Here is a 15,724-nt window from a genome sequence, read left to right as displayed (position 1 = left end):
GGAGATGTATGCCGGGGTGAGCGAAAGGTCACCAATCCCGACCAAGTCAACGGTAGACTTCTTCCTAACGAGTGGAATCTGGTTCTGTTCAGAGAAGGTCTGGTCCACGAAATTTCCTCCTGCGCCAGAATCGATAAATGCCGCTGTGGAGGTGCGGAAGGTAGGACCAGAGAGGGAGACGGGAATGGTCAATTTTTTGGGAAGTTCTTTTCTGGAAATTGGACAAGGAGATTTAGCACCCAGGGAGGGCCCCTTCGTACTCACTGGGCTTGGTCATTTCCCGGACACAGTGGACATTCACGGATCAGATGCTCGGAAGATCCGCAGTAGTAACATGACCCACCGGCTTGGCGAAACTGTCGTAATGGTGCCCGAGAACACTGGACTCCAAGTTGCATCAGCTCAGGAGCCTCCAGAGTGGGGAGCAGGGAGATGGCAGGTCCCGTGGTTTAAGAGAACCTGGGAAAAGGGCACGAAAAGGCATGACTCGGGGGTGTTAGCGCTCAGCGCGGCGTACCTGAAGACTTTGATCTACTCGAATGGCCTGGGAGATGAGTTCCTCCAGAAGTCCAGGCCTGGGTTGGGAGGAGAGTTCGTCCTTCACAGAATTCGTTAAGCCACGCCAGAAGACTGAGACTAAGGCTTCCTGGTCCCATCGTGTCTCGGCCGCTAGCGTCCTGAACTCCAAGGCATACTGGGCCACGGGCCGACATCCCTGTGAAAGATGAAGCAGAGAGTCATAGGCAGTTTCTTGGCGTGCGGGGGTGTCGAAGACCTGTCGAAAGTCTCGTCTGAAGGCAGCATAATCTCGGGTGATTTCGGGACGTTGTTCCCAAATCGAGGAGGCCCTTTTCAGCACATTTCCCGTGAGCAGGCTGTAAACATATGCCACTTTCTTACGACCAGTGGAATACTGCTGCGGAGCCATCTCAAACTGGATCTCGCATTGATTGAGAAATCCACGACAGGCGTGCGGATCCCCGTGTACGACTTGGGTGCCGGAATCCTCAGGCCTGTAGTCGCGGTGGACACCGGTTCTACCTGCGCCGGTGGTGCGGACACAGGTGGTGCCTGAAATGAAAGTTCCTGTACCTGTTCAGTGAGGAGAGCCATCTGATCAGTTAAGGCCTGGATTTGTTGATACATGGCCGTCATCATAGAGGCCAGATCAGTCTGGTCTGCGTCTTGTGGGCTCGACATAATGTTTCGCCGATGCTGCCCGCAGACCAGACCCTTATACCTTATACTGAGGTGGGGACGTATATATGCACGCACCCGCAGCAGAAGGAGCGTGTCCGGAGTGTGGTGTTTTGGCGTTGCCAGGCCAGGTGGAAATAGCTGTAGCAATACTTGCCGGTACCGGTACAAGAAGAGGCGTCGTCGTTGCCGTTAGCCAAGGTCTAGGAGAGGAGAGATCTGGAAGGTCGGAGTCCAAGCTGAGATCGAGGGGCGTGAGAAGCAGCGAGGTCAAGTGAGAGCCGGGGTCCAGAGCCAGAGAGTGAAGTGCACCAAGCCGGGTCGTAACCTGAATAAACAAAGAGAAGAGAGAGAGAGCCAGCATAGGCATCCGCTGCTGCTGACCAATAGGGAGCGGAGACAGTCCTGGAGGAACACGAGGAGCTGTCCTGGATTGGATCCTATGGTAGACAGCCAGGTGGGGAGGTTTAGGGTTAAGCAGCAGCCTGTGTGAGAGTTGGGGGCATGGTTTCACTGCTGGTGCAGTGAATAAATTATCCTTGCCTGGCGCGTGCTCTGTAATGTCGGAGAGTGCGCGCCCGGGACCAGAGGGGGCTGCCAGATCACTGAGTGTCCACAGGGCGGTGTTAGTCCGTCGGGAATGATGGTGGTGCCCCTGCACAGCAGGAGCAGATTGGGAGAGATGAGGGAGCCGTCCCACGGCAGCTGAGGCATTCAGAGGTAAGGAGAGGTCGCACTTTGAGCGCCGCGAGCCTCGCATCCTTACAGTGCCCACCACTTTCTCCTGAACACTCAAGTTTGGCACTAAAATGTTGGGGACCCTTGGTGTAGTTGAAAATACACTGCTCTGTTAGACCGTGCCTCGATTGCGCTTGGTTGAGCACCAATACAGAGACTTTATCTACCACACGTAGTCTCCATCTTTCTGGCTACTCTTTACACTGTGTTTCATTACAGTACTTCATCTTTGACATACAGTACTTATCGATTAACAGATATTTTCTCATATTTATTATCTCTGTTTTTTCAAGGGCTATCTTCAGACAGAGCACTTATGTGATCATAATTGGGTATTCACTTATGCTGTTTGTATTTTATATATCACTTATTAGGCATTGACTGAACACTTATCAAGGTGTATTTTCAGTCTTTAGTAACTATATATTATTTTTCTATGTTGCACTTGAGGTCGCAGCTTCAGTATTTTGTATTCATTTTAATTTTTATTATCATTCTGAATGCTATCATTACATTGTTTTGACGAATTTACTCTACATTAAAAGTTATATTTTATTAATAGAGGTGGTTCATAGTGGGAACCTATGCTAGCTGTATCCTTATTTGTTCCCAGATAGCACCCCTCTTTTACTAGCATAGTAACAGGTGAACAGGCACTCTCTCTGCTTTTGCATACAAATTGAACGAAGGCTAGCAATATTTTAATACTTTATTCTAGAACTAAATTATTGATTTAAAAAAATATATCTGAGCAAAGGGTAATAAAATAAGTCAAGTTTAGGTCATATGTTTGTAGCCCCTGTAAGAAATAGCGGGCTACTTATCCTTCTCCTACTGGAGTAAGCCCTGGTCAGGGCAGGCACCAGTAGTAATCATGGGTTTCCCCCCCTCACCAAGCCCTGCCTTGAGTGATAGAGGTAGGCCCCTGACTCTGTGGCAGGCCTGAGACAGAGGGGAGGTCCTGCTGACATCATAAGGGGCAGGGCTGTGTCTATTTAGTGGGCTGTCTTGTGTGTGTCTGAGAGTCAGAGTCTGGAGTGTCAGTGGAGCTAGTAAGTTTTGTATGGTGAGAGAAGAAGTCAGTCTGAGAGTTCGGTTGGAGCAGAGAGAGAGAGATGATCCTGTGAAAGCTGAACATTCAGATTGTCAGTCTGTGGAAAGTCTGGAGGGAGTCAGTGTGGAGTTATGTTCTGGGAGCTGAGGAGTGAAGTGCTGGTCTGAATTGGAATAAGGCCTAGCAGAAGCGAAATGTTTGACTGGAGAAGCCATGCTTAGAGTGAGAAGGGTGCTTGGAAGAGATACTCAGAGCCCATCTGATTAGAGCGGACAGAACTATAGAGGTGGACCAATGCCCTCACCCTGTTCAGGGGTTGAGGGGTAATACATCTAGCATCACCCAGAGGCTGTACTCTTGGGGTGGATGCAAAGGGGGGTATTGAGGCCTCCTACAGCCCATCCTGCTAGGGTACAACTTGGAGGAGAGGAGAGGAGGGAAGACCCCTGTACACAATTGGAGGGCACTGCTGCTATATGAACTGCTGTGTGCCGCTGTGCATAAGTGCGTTGTATCATAGCTAAAGGACAATAGAGACATTGCTGCTATTTTATCACAGAGACTGTGTGTGAGTCTAAGATCACTCGCCCTGGGATCAGGGCTTCTTCTGGAAGGATCTTAACCTATCCCTATAGGTCTCGTCAGAAGATGGAGGCGCTGCATCGTTGCTAAAGAAGATGGAGGCATATACCCCAGAAGCCTGGCCCTGTTATCCCCCACACCAACGCGCGAGACTTAGGCCCTCCTGTTCCAAGTAGATACGCACCACCATACACATGTAGCCAGCCCACAATACACCTTAGAGGCACGATCTGTGTCTAGGGGGGGGGGGGGGGGGACATGGGCTACATGTTTTTAAATTATTTGTTCATTTTCTGGCTTACTATCTCTCCAATTTAAAAAATTCTGGTTTGCAACCACAACCAGGTTTGCCAAGTCAAGTCCGAAACCATAATTAAACTCATGAGTTCAAAAAAATACTATGTATAGATTTTTGGATTCTGTATTTCCTAAATTCAGGCTCTGCTGTTCTAGCTGTGTAATGAATCATCAAAGTGCTACAGGGAAACATCTACTCTATGTAAACAAAAGGATAGGAAGTAAAGAAAGTGACACATTGAGGAACCTCATATATTTTTGGCTTTAAAATAAGAGAAATACGAGTGTAAAAATATTGCGATAGATCAACCAAAGGGGGAAGTCCAATTGGTTTCAATTGGAATTATTATCTTTGATATATATGCTACAGTTTTCTTCCCATTCTATTAATTGGGAGACTTTGTTAAATTACCCCCAAATGTGCTTATTTGCATGTCATCATCAAGAATCTTTGTCTTCAAATGAATCACTGAATAACGTGACAATGGGTTGAATACTTGCACTCACATGCTCGTACATACAGTATCACACAATAGTATGAAGGATATTATTAAGTATAAAATAGATTAAGTGTAAGGATCTATTTCTGTGTAGAATACCCACTTAAATATGTAAACCATATTTTAAACAGGGTTCAATTTATTCACCTAAGTATTTAAATCAGTCGTGATGATCTAAAACATTTGTCTCTCAAGGGGGTTGTTTAGCTCCTTCATAAGTATGAGCTTTGTTACAAATAGCATAATATTTGTTCTATCGATAGCTAAAAATAGTTTGCTTTATGTTTACTAATTATGTAACATGAAAAACTCAGATTGCAGTATTTACTCAGTATATAATAATGTTTAAATTGGGATGATTATTACAGTGTTATTATCATACATATACTGTACAAACATGGACTGGTAACAGAGTACTAGAATTTGTACAAGTCTCAAATCATATATAATGCAGGCACAAAGACAAAAAGGGGCATACCTCAAGGATCTGTAATTAAATAGCAGGGGCAGTTATACAGATATACGCCCGACCACACGAACACCTGACCGATTTCATGCATAAAAAGTCACCTCTGTGAGTTGTCATCATTTGTTTGTGTTCAACAAAGATACATTATTGCGCTCAAATAATATAATGTTAGAAACTTTAAGGCCCAAAGTCTATACAGAAATAGAACATTTGCAGCAGGAATATATCCAATACAGTAAATGCTTTTCTTTGAATGAGGTATTGGCACTAAGACACCTTATCTTAGGAAATATGTGTATTTGTTATTCCCACCATGTTTTGTTATCTTTTTGGGGAACAGCCTTATTGTTTGGATCGCCTTTCATAATTTGCCAGCAATTCATTAGTGAGTGGTATGACCATTCTCTGGAAACCACCTTACTATACCAGACAAGATAGAAAAGTTGCTTTTGTGGCCGATACCATATACAGCTCAACCCCGTTATTACGCGATCCGTTACAACGCAAATCCGCTTATAACGCGATGCAAGCGTGGCTCCCAAATTTTGTATTTATGAATACTTTACAACACGATTATTGGTATCTTAAGTACTTTATTGTACAATGCATACAATTGTACATTATTTCTAACGCGATCCGCTTATAACGCAATGTGATACTTTGGACCCAAAGAACAGCGTTATAAGGGGGTTGAGCTGTACTACCATATGATTTCTACTATTAATTACACCCTAGCATCTGTTGTACTTTCAGAGTGAAAAATCACCACATGTGCACTGTTAAGATATATCATACCTTGGCTTCTAAAATACTGGAAAAATAATGTATACATGCACTGTAAGGATCCTGTAATTTTAGAGCTGTTTTTACTGTGATGGTTGCAGTGGACGTAAGGGGGTACAGGTTGAAGGACAGGTAAGGGTGGTTTAGGTCAGACACCATGAGGGTGGTGCCTGTTATAAACAGGCTGACAGCCTACTAAGACTAGATTTGCAGTGCCTTTCTTTGAACACTTGTTTTAGGGCAACGTACGTCCCTTGAGTACAAAATGTTATAGATTTATTTTATTTTAAGGTCATCCTTCTCTAGCACTTGGCTCGAGAAGCAGAACTGTTGGGAGTCCTCACCCTCCGCATCTGTGCAGTTGTCAATAAAATAAGATTCCTACTTTATAAGTACTTCAATGTGTTTGGTTATCTACTGTACAGCACAAAAATATTGAATAACTCCCAAACAAAGGTGAAAAATCTATTTTGTTAAAAACACAAATATAACCAGCATTTTGGTACAAAAAGTCCTTCATCAGGGTATTTACAGTGATCACCAAGTCTTCATATAATGGCTGAGAAAGGCCTTCCGGATGCTGATAGAAAAGGGGGCAGAGCACCCACGACAGCAGTAAACTGGAACAGTCCATTGTAATTCTGTTAGTATAGACAACCATCGTCAATGTAGAATAAAAAGCCCACCCATTATGACGGAAAAGTGGGACAGTTCCGTGTAGTATTGTCAATGTAAACAAAACCTCAAAGTGGTAGTGAAAATTAGAAAACCTTTTAGCAGAGTGAAATAAAGAAATAATAATTGTTGAAAGAAATATCCACTGTGATGCAAGGAAATGAGACAGAGGTTCAGTTAAAAAAAAAAAGAAAGCAAGTACAATTGAGTTTCCCTGAACCTATTGGACTTGAAGGTGTCATAGCTAAAAAAAATACTGTGACTCCTCAAACAACAGAGCACGCAAGTCAAGCTGTAGATCTTCAGCGTTGCTGGTAACAGTGTGTGCAAGGGCTTTGTGCACCACAGCAGTCAATTAATTGAGGAAAGTTTTTGGACTTTATTTGCTCATAAAACAGCACTGTTGATGCACCTGCAGTGGCCTTCTAAGTGGTGTATCCACATAATTTTTTGGTCCATAGGAGACCACATCCTTGTTGATAATCATTTAAATTATATTCTCCCAAGGGACCTCTGTGCTGGTCGATAGTCGATTATGCACCTTAACCAACAAGAGGTCTAGATGCCCTGTGAAGGCAAAGCATGTTTCTACCTGTATATCAGTCAAAACTGCATCACTTTGTGAGGCTGTGCTGCATTCCAGGTGCTTTGCAAAGTCTTTATTGACCAACAAGAGTATATTCTTGGGTTTGGGCTATTTTCGCATTTCTATTGTATTTTCCATGCCTATTGCCTTTGTCGCTGCACAATGTTTGACCCGTAGAACCTAGCGGTTGGACTAGTGCAAACGTACTTCAACAAGTGTCATATTAAAAGGGTTTATAAAACCTAATGATTACTTATAATGTTGGTGTTTTAAATGGCAATGGCACCCTGACCCTCATTTAATTGGATAATAATTGTCTGTTTTTCCCAGAGCATGTCAGACTGAAGATTTCTCACCTTGGTAACAAATACCTCAGGTCATACTGTCGTACAACATTAACTTAGTGTTTCCTTTGGGAAATATGACAAAAAAAAAAGAAATAAATAATGACGTAAAACACAAAATGAGAAGACACTGTAAAACTAACAGAAAGATTCAACAATGATTTCTGCACTGTGGTATCAAAGTGCCTACATACAATCTGTTACCATATCAGTGGCAAAAGGCATATATAATAGAAAGAGTAATTTGTTTCCTGAACTACTTTACATATCATAATTTGTACCATAATGTACATTTGTATTGTTTGACATACAATAGAAGTGTATATATGATGTTCAGGCTATAACAGTCAGAGTATTATACAGTAGAGTTCATTTATCATATACCACTATTAAACAGAATTTGTTTATATTTTGTATCCACAGGTATGTAAAGAAAAAATAAATGAGTGAAGGACCCATGTGCAGGGACTGCTTCATTCCATGCAGTCCTTCAGTAGTCAACTGTGCTGATTATATCACCTGACCTCGCAAAGGCCTATAAGCAAGCCTAAGAATGTTGCTTCACAACTAACTTGCTACCGTGGAGGCACATTTTTTCACTCCCCAGCTACTAAATCTTTCTGGTTCTATTTTCTGCTTTATGCAAAACCTGGTATCAACTCAGTTTTGTCATACAATAGAGGTTGACGGGCTCTCTGGAGAAAAACCGCGTTGATTTCAGGTGTAGGGACCCCCTGGTTCCCGATATACAGGCCCTGTTATGGAGTGGCAATATCTCCAATGTGTATAAATGTCCCAGTCGCGTGACGTAGGACATTTAAACATTCCATTGGGAAACCGGCACCCCATAATGGAGCCTGTATCTCAGATGCAGGGGCTCCCCAGACCATAAATTAATGCGGTTCTGCTTCAGAGAAACCCTGCTCACGAACACTAGTATTAAAATTGTAAGGGATCGGGGGGCACGCGCCACTCAGCGGATCCCCGTCACCCCGGCTCCCAGTGCGGCTGCTCGTTCCGGACCCCTTCCCCATCAGCTCCGTACCTCCTCCCGTCAGATGCCATGCCGCTCCTCTGTGGCGCCCAGGGCGCGTGCACGGGAACCTTACAGGACGAGCGCGCACCTGATCCTCTTGGTCGTCCTCCTGCACTGCTGGCTCTGCCCCCCATCGGCTGCAGGCTATATCCACCACTCACCTGGCTGACTCCCACTCTGCGCACCTGAACCTATCCCTGGGTTTGCTCAGACAGGCTTCCGCTCCACCTCTTGCTACCATTGGTCCTCCTGCATATATAACCCCAGTCTGCCCTCTCCTTCCTCGCTCTGCATAGTTCTTCTGTGACTCCTGTGTGCGGTTGTCTATGCCTGGCTCTGTTCTGTGTTACGTTCCTGTCCCTGCCCCTGTTGGATACCTTTGGATTTGATCTCGGCTCTTGTTTGACTTTGTGTACCTCGCTACCCCTGGACTCGGCTTTGGACCTCACTACACTGCTCTCTCCTGCCCCTGACCTACGACTCTTGGATATTGACCCTCGGACTTCTGGCACCCCGGATGCAGCAAGTATCAGGCTAACCCTTTCTCACCAGGCCCGGCAATGCATCTTACCACACTCCGGGCACGCTCTCACTGCTGTGGATGCGTGTTATACCCTTACCCACCTCAGTACTGGGGACTGGCGAGGTCTGCGGGCATTCAGGCATTACATTATGCAGAGCCCAACAAATGCAGACCCCCCTGAGGTGGGCCAAGGTGTATCTATGGATCACTGGCAATTTTTGAGTGATCAAGTCACGACCGTGTTGCAGCAGCTTTCTAAACTCTCCCTGCGGGAATCCCCAGCTGCACCATCCCCTCCTGCCCCAGTACCTATGGGCATCTCTGAGGCATGTATTCCACCTCCCAACCGGTATGCCGGAGACCCCCTTACTTGCCGGGGATTCTTGAATCAATGTGACGTCCAGTTCGAGATGTCCCCATCTCGGTTTCCCTCAGGTCACTCTAAAGTGGCCTATGTCTATGCCCTGCTGACGGGCGACGCTCTCGCTTGGGCTTCTCCCCTCTGGGATCACAGATCTGAGATAACTCAAGACTACCCCAGATTTCGGCGAGAATTCCAGCAGGTCTTTGACACGCCAGCTTCTTCCTTGTTTCATCTCTCCCAGGGTCGCAGGGCGGCTGCAAGATACGCGGTAGAGTTCCGCACCTTCGCTGCAGAGACTCGGTGGAATAATGAGGCCCTTTCCGCGGCATACTGGCAGGGATTGTCCGAATACCTCAAGGACGACCTGGTGGCTAACGCTCGTCCCTCATCTCTGGAGGATCTCATTGCCCTCAGCAGCCAGATGGACCAGCGCATTCAAGAGCGACGACAGGAATGCTAGCGTCCTTGTTTTATGCTGCCCTTGCCTGCTTCTCCTAGGTCTCCTCCCTTGGCTCTTCCTGCTTTGGATGTTCCCGAACCGATGCAAATCGGTAGCCAACAGCTTCGGACCGCTGAGAGAACACGCAGCCGAAATGAGGGTCTCTGCTACTACTGTGGATCCCCGGAACACCAACTACGTCACTGTCGCCTGAAACCGTGAAACGAGAACGCCCAGTAAAGGTAGAAGGGCTTTTACTGGGTACTATTTCTCCTTGCCCCTCTTCCCCCAAAGAGCTACCGAAGAGAATTCTTCTCCCCATAACTCTCAAGGGTCCCAATCTTCGGGTAGAGGCTGAAGCCTCCATCGACTCCGGGTCTGGTGGTAACTTCTTGGATCACGACTATGCCTGCAACAACCAAATTCCGTTAGTCAAGAAGAAGTCACCCATCGGCCTTGAGGCTATCGACGGTCGACCGCTCCAACCAGCCTTCATTATTTGGGAATCTGTTCCTCTCACCTTGACCACCGCTGATGGTCATACTAAGGTCATCAACTTCGATGTCTTCCACTCACCTACTGTCTGGTCATTTTGGGATTGCCATGGCTCCAGCTTCACAACTCACGGGTCGATTGGACAGACGAACTACCGATCCAGTGGGCTCCTACCTTGAAGAAGACGGTCACTCCTCCCGTTACCGTGCTCGCTGGTCTCGACACTTCTTCATCTCCTCTCTCTACCCTGCCTGAGGTATACCATGATTTTTTGGATGTCTTTAACAAGACTCAGGCTGAAGTCTTACCACCTCATCGTTCATACGACTGCCCCATCTAATTAATTCCTGGAGCCACACTCCCCAAGTCTAAGTCGTATCCCCTTTCCGTGCCCGAGACCGATGCTATGGCGACTTACATCCAGGAGAATCTCAAGAGAGGGTTTACTCGGAATTCCACTTCCCCGGCCGGGGCAGGTTTCTTCTTCGTGAAAAAGAAGGATGGCTCCCTAAGGGGGCTATGCACTAAGCTCTGTTAAGTCACTTTTAGACGCAAAGTGCTCTTCGAACGTGATTTTTTGCTCAACCCGATGCACTAAGCAACGCAAACAGGCACTCAGGAATTTTTTCTAAGTCCAACTTTGCTCGTTCGCAACCCTGTTTGTGTTAAATTTTGCCCTTAAGCGGGATGCACTAAGCAACGCAACCTTAGCGTACGCGAAAGTTGCGTTGATCAGAACACGCCAGGTCAGAGTACACACAAAGAAATCTAGACTTAGAAAAAATTCTTGCTTTTTATTTTTGCATGCGCAAAACCCAAACAGCAGGCCGGCGGATGTCCCCGGCTGACCCCGCAGGGGTCCTCGAGGGAGCCCGGGGGTCACGCGGGTGTCCCCGGATGACCCCGCGGTTGTCCGGGGGTCCCTGGCTCACCAAGCGGGGGTCCCCGTGGGAGTGTGGGGGTCCCTGCGAGAGTCCGGGGGTCCCCGCAGCCATCCCGGGGTCCCCGTGGGAGTCCCGGGGTCCCCGCGGGAGTCCCGGGGTACCCACGGGCCTGCGGTACCAATGTTGCACCTCCAAAAATAATAACCAATAATTATAACTAAATACACCCCCCTAACACATACAATACAGTAATGGCCAAAATTACTATTATCCAAATATGGATAATAATGCATTTGGCCATTTTAAATACATACAACATTCAATAAATACAGTCAAAACATATTACAGTTACCTTTTACAGGCACCCACGATGAAGGCCGTCTTCCTCCTCATCTTCATTCTGCCCATGCCCCTCCGGTGCTGCAAAACATGCACAACAATCACAATAGCCAATGTAATGTCCCCTAACCCATAGTGGTTATTAACCGCTACAGTCATTAAGGGGTTAACCCACCCTCACCCACCACTCGGGAGGCCTACATACCCTCCCCCACTAACCCCCCACCCCGTGAGGCCTAACCACCCTCACCCACTACCCACAAGGGAGGCCTACCCACATACCCTTGGGGCCAATACCCCATCCCCCACCCCCAGTACCCATAATAAACATCATTATATTTATTAAATACATAACCCACCCCCTGTGCCCCCCCATAAATACATGATTTATCCTTTTACATACACTGGCGACACACTTTATTCGAGCTCGGCTAGTCCCACGAATTCGGGTATACCCGGGTGTATTGAGGTTTGTGACTGTTTTCTGCCCGAGTGCATTGAGGTATTTTCCAAGCAGGGATTGAAGCATTTTATTCCCGCTGGCTGCAATACTGCACAGTATATATATATATATATACTGCATTACAATTCATGAATTTATGCCATCTGGTAGACACGCGAAGCATTGCAGCCTATTAAATCCTAATCATTATCATTTAATAGATCAGCCGCCCGTCAGCCAGGCATGAACCCAGGCTGGGAAGGCAAACGCAACGGGGCTTGTCAGAGGTGAGGAGCGGCGCATTCCAGGTATCTGCCAGGTACATACTGGGTATTTGCTTGAATAAAGTGTGTCGGTGCAGTACAGGGTTCATACCCCATCCCCACGCGAGTCCCCGACAGATCTACAGGGTACCAGCAACTTGTTTCACACAGGTTCTGGAGGCCTGTTGGTGGGTCCCGCCAAGCGCCATGGCCCCCAGGTGGTCTCCGCAGGACACCGTGGGCCACAATTGGGTCCCCACAGTAGGCCCGCGGATGTCTGGGAGCCCCGGGACAGACCCACAGGTGTCTGCGGGGCCTCAGGTGGTTCTCATGGGGGTCTGGGGACTCACGAGTGCTCACTATGGGTCCGCTGTGCCCCCACGGATGTGGGACCATCGGTTCTTCCGCGCACACTACGGGTCCACGGTGCCCCCACGGATGTGAGGCCACCGGTTCTTCCCCACAGGTGTCACCCGTGGAACCACCAGCCTGATACCCGTGAGATACCCGAGGATACCGCAAGTGGTCTCCAGAGGTCTCGCGCAGAACCAAGGAACCAACCCTTAATGTAAAATAAATAAACCGGACCTATACATTCAATACATACATCCCCCCCCCCCAACACCTACAGTACAATAATGTGGCAAATAACTATTATCCAGATATGGATAATAGATTATTTGCCCATTATTAAACACATAAAACATGCATAAATCAAAACATGCATTTTTAATCTTAAAATCACCACATTGCATTTTAAAATAAATCCAGCAGCCATTGTAAATATACAAAAAACAAACTGCAGCTACACAAATGTCTATGAAATGTCACACAATTGCATTGAGTGTGTACATGATGCAATTAATCTGTGCATCATGTACTGCACCGACACACTTTATTCGAGCAAATACCCAGTATGTACCTGGCAGATACCTGGAATGCGCCGCTCCTCACCTCTGAGAAGCCCCGTTGCATTTGCCTTCCCAGCCTGGGTTCATGCCTGGCTGACGGGTGGCTGATCTGTTAAATGATAATGATTAGGATTTAATAGGCTGCAATGCTTCGCGTGTCTACCAGATGGCATAAATTCATGAATTGTAATGCAGTATATATATATATATACTGTGCAGTATTGCAGCCAGCGGGAATAAAATGCTTCAATCCCTGCCTGGAAAATACCTCAATACACTCGGGCAGAAAACAGTCACAAACCTCAATACACCCGGGTATACCCGAATTCGTGGGACTAGCCAAGCTCGAATAAAGTGTGTCGCCAGTGTAACACTATGCAAAATATATGTAACAATAAAATACAATATGAACAATGTCCCCTAACCACCAATGCCATCATGAAAATCAATTATAAACTTGATGCTATACAATTAGCATCAAGCAATTAATCAATTTCCTCAAACAATTACAATACAATACAAATCAATTATACAATTCCCTATTCAATTCCTAAAGCCAAACCATTGCCAAAACAATTCTAATTTAAAGTAACCACCATCATTCTAATCTAACTACCATAATGAAGCCATTAACTAAATACAAATTACATTATTCACAACAATGACAAAATAAAGATGATAAATACATTAGCCATACATGAAAAGAACATAAACATTAGCAAAACAATCAATTATTATCCCTGTATGTCTATCCATATAGATAGATATACATAAAATACAGGGGCAATAATACAGCATAAAAAACAATGCATTTCCATACAAAAGTCACATAGAATACACCCATTCAGTGTCCGTGAATGTATGTATATACATATATACATTAACGGGCATTAAATGGGACTGAAAAAATAAAAGACATGAATGAAAAATCATAAAAACCTGTCAAATTAAAGATAATAAACTTTTATTTTGTTTACTCACCATTAGATGCCAATCTAATTGGCTACCGTACCATGTGAGACTGGCCATGTTTCTTTTAATGACGTCATCTTATAGGCAATTGAAGCAAAGCTATTCTGATTGGCTGTGCTTTCATTGCCTTTAAATGACGTCATCTTTTTTTTTTTTGCTCGGCCAAATCACATGTTTATTCACGGCCCAATCAGGACCGTGTGAAACATTTGAGCAAAATGTGACGTCATAGGCCTATAAAAGCCTATGTCGCCTCATTTTGAAGCTAGTCGCCGAGGAGGGAACATCTCCCCTCCTCAGAAGAGAAGAAGGGCGTGGCATAAGAAGACGGAAGAAGACCCCAGAAGACCCCAAAGAAGAAAGAAGACAGACGTGGATTTGTTATGATTTTTTATTTTATGGCTTACCTGTGGATTGGTTCCTGTGCTTCCGGGTCGCTTGGATTTCGGTGAGTGGACATCTATAGGAGAGTAAACAAAAGAAAAGTATATTATTTTTACTTTTACAGGTTTTTATGATTTTTAATTCATGTCTTTTATTTTTTGCCCACGTCGCATCTTGGACGCGATAAAGATGGCGGCAGCACTGGCACCCGATGCCCCATACCGGGGCCTGTAACTCGGGAAGCAGGGGGTTTCTGAGGCAGAAATCAATGCGGTTCTGCTCAGGGGACCCCCTGCTCCCGCACACTATTATTAAAAATACATTAAAGCAGCTTCATTACCATAGCGTATAGCCGCTACAGTAATGAATTATTGTTTATTGTTATGTGTGTTTTAATACTAGTGTAGATGTGCAGGGGGTCTCCTGAGCTGAACCGCATTGGTTTCAGCCTCGGGGAACCCCTACTTCAGGAGATAGGTCAGTGACCCACCTGCATAGGATAGGCTACCCCGTAGGCCCTAGGAGTTTCCCTGAAGACATCTAAGGTTGCTGTGCTGTAGGGACGGCCTATAGTGCAGCGAATGTCACGTTAGTTCACGGAGTCAGATAGGGACTCCGTTGAAGCTGCGTACCCGTGCAGAAGGTTGGGCGCAGCCCTTCGTTGCGTTTGCAGAGGCCATCTTGTTGGGGTCTTCCCGGACGGTTGATCCTGGATGCCGGGCCGGAACTCGACGGATCCTTTGTGAAGCAGTTGCTGATCCGAGTACTGGAGTGCTTGGTAGGTACTTTACATCCACAAGTGCACCAACGGGCCCTTAGCTTAATAGTCACTGCGCAGTCACCCATATCCTCTCTCTGCAAGAGTGCGGGACATTGGGTGGGGATCCTATGGACACTGGGTGGGATCACTCGGTGTTGGGGGAAGCGTTTGGTGAGACACCTTGGTTATTAGTGTCTCATCTGTAGAGGGACACCTGTTATTCTATTGTTGATATATGTGTGTATGTTCTCAAGTAAAAGGTATTGGTTATCATAAGGTGTTGTATGTTTCTTGCCCAGGGGAATCTCACATCACGGGGATTCCGGGTAAGTGGAGGCGCTGCGCTGAGGAAATGTGTAAGTGTTACCCCAGGCTCCCAGCTAGCGGAGGCTCAGATCTCCTGGAGCCGCAGGTGTGGTACAGCGACCAGTAGTTCCTTTGGGAGGGTTCAGAAAAAGGGCTACATTTGGAGGCGCTGCTGAGAGATCAGACCTGGGGTGCCCTGTAATTTTTTTTCTAAATTGTGTCCTATTTTTGTTTCGCCATGGGGAAGCCCTCAAGGCGGTGGAGGCCACGTGCTGATTTCCCAGCCGCGCGGAAAAATGTTGCAACCAGTTATCCGGGAATGGCGGGAAAACCCGAGCCCCGCCCCCACAATAGGAGGGAGCACAGTGAGCAGCAATCAGT

This window comes from Ascaphus truei, chromosome 1 (genome assembly GCF_040206685.1).
Source record: "Ascaphus truei isolate aAscTru1 chromosome 1, aAscTru1.hap1, whole genome shotgun sequence".
Taxonomy (NCBI): Eukaryota; Metazoa; Chordata; class Amphibia; order Anura; family Ascaphidae; genus Ascaphus; species Ascaphus truei.
This window is presented reverse-complemented; position numbering follows the sequence as displayed.